The following is a 2,500-nucleotide window of genomic DNA, read 5'->3' on the forward strand; positions in this document are numbered from 1 at the left end:
GGAGGACTCACATCGAGAACTACAATACCGCCGATCTCGATCTCCACAATAAACGCCTCGCTTCTTCGAGGGCTCAATATACCGATGATGAGATCAGAGCAATAGCCCACGATGAAATAGATATTACTAAAAATGCAAAGTTATTAGGAAAAGAAATAATTAAAATTCTATCAGAAAAATCCGGCCGCTCTTTTGACGGTATTAAAAAATTAAGACAAAAAGAAAAATACAAATCATACCTCAGTGAAGCCCTCGACGAGGCGGGCCAGACCAATATCTTGAGTACCTGCCCGTTGGTGCCGCGGGTGCTGCTAACCAGATGTGACGATCCTCGCGCGCGCGGAGACATCGACACACGCGAAGCGACATCATCTCCGCACAGTACAACTATACCTGATGATATACGCAACATCCTGGCTGAACTTAAAGTACAAGTAGGCCATCACATGGCAGAAATTATTGAAAATGCCCTGTCTAACACACCTTCTGAAGACACTATGTTAATGATGGACCAATACATAGAAAACTTAACATCATATGTTGCTTCGCTCGCTGATGAAACCGATAAATACAATGAAAATAGTAACTCAGTAGATAAAACCCATAAAACTAGTAACAAGAAAAATAAATATAATAAAAGCAATAAACAAAATAAAAATAATAAATACAATAAAAACAATACAAGCAACAACAGAGTTATAAATACAATGGACGATAAAAATAATAAAAATAAATTAAATAACTATCAGAACGAAAACAAGAATAAAAATAACAGTAAAAAGAACAAGCATAGAAATAAATGCAATGAAAGTAATAAAAGAAAAGGCAACCGCGCTAAAAGGATAGCGACTGATTACGCCAGATTCCAAAAACTCTATAACAAAAACCCAACCCAACTGGCTGAGCATATAATTACCGGAAACCCACTCAACATTACAGAATCTCCGACGATAGAATCATTTGAAGAATATTATTCTAAACTATTCGAACACAAGGATGTCGAATGGAAACCTCAGAAGCGAAAAACAGATACCAATAGTAATATCAACCTTTCAAATCCGATATCACCGACCGAGATACACGAGCAACTTACCAGGATGAAACAATCCGCTCCAGGCACCGACGGAATTGATCGATCGACTCTTAGGCAAATGCCACGCAAGGAGCTGTGTGCACTATTGAATATTGTATGGGGAATGAAGACGTTACCCTCTGTGCTAAGATCGAACAGAACAACACTGTTACCTAAATCCGGCGACTTGATGGACCCAAAACAATGGCGGCCCATAACCATCTCAAGTCATATACTGCGCCTACTAAATAAAATCATCGTGTCGCGCCTTGAGAATGAAATACCTCTGTTTCACACGCAAAGAGGCTTCACGAGAACCGACGGGATAATGGCTAATAGTACCATCCTACAAACACTAATTAAATTAAGCCGCGAAAAATCGAAACCTTTCACTATACTATCTATAGATTTAGCTAAAGCATTTGACTCTGTTAACATCATTTCAATAATAGACGCACTAATCAGAAAAAACGTAGACGCTCATACAATAGAATACATCGAAAACAATTATAACGACATAACCACAATACTCGAATGCCACGGATCCCGATCCAATCCTATACCTATAAAACGCGGCGTGAAACAGGGTGATCCCATGTCCGGTTTCCTATTTAATTTAGTGCTAGACCAGCTCATGATACAACTTAATGAGTGTGAGGGTGTTGATGTGGGAGGCACCAGGATACGGGCATTAGCTTTTGCCGATGACATCGTGATGGTGGCTCCCACTCCCAGTGCGATGCGAAGTAATATCCGGATCGTCGAGAAATTCTTCCACAAACACGGGCTGCAAGTGAACCCATCTAAATGCGCCATCTTACAGAATCTACGCGTCCCTGGAACGAAAAGGCTCGTAGTTGATACGCGGCCCAAACTGCAGATTAATAAAAGCCCGATCCCAACATTGGGTGTCGCGTCACAATTTAAATACCTCGGCCATGTATATAGATACCGCGGTGCTATCTCTCCATCTCCATCAAAGCTTGAAGGCATGCTCAAAAATCTTAAAACTAGTCCTTTAAAACCATGGCAGAAACTGAACATACTGCACAGGTACCTCATTCCTCGTCTTCACCATAGTCTGCAAACAATGGACATAAACAAAAAAAAATTAAAGTACATAGATAATTGCATAATAAAATTTGTAAAAAATATACTACACTTACCAACTACCACACCAACTCCATATATACATGCTCCTTTAAGCAGCGGTGGACTAGGCATTCCATCGCTTACAATCCACATTGCCGCTATGTACTTACGCCGATTGGAGCGCTTGAGAGCCCGTGGCGACAGCGAGATACAGTGCGTTATGGAATCTTCGATAGTCCAACATATAATGCGAAAGCTCAACAATATCCTTGGGAGCATCGCGACACCATCTAAACAAATGATTCGTAAACATTGGTCCGAGCAACTCCATCGCTC

At 40.7% G+C, this 2,500-nt stretch overlaps 1 pseudogene; it reads left to right on the top strand.

The window, feature by feature from the left end:
- Nucleotides 1-2,500, top strand: part of LOC143262414 (large subunit ribosomal RNA) — an 8,812-nt pseudogene that overhangs the window by 3,362 nt on the left and 2,950 nt on the right.

The sequence above is a fragment of the Megalopta genalis genome, unplaced genomic scaffold, assembly GCF_051020955.1.
Source record: "Megalopta genalis isolate 19385.01 unplaced genomic scaffold, iyMegGena1_principal scaffold0129, whole genome shotgun sequence".
Classification (NCBI taxonomy): domain Eukaryota; kingdom Metazoa; phylum Arthropoda; class Insecta; order Hymenoptera; family Halictidae; genus Megalopta; species Megalopta genalis.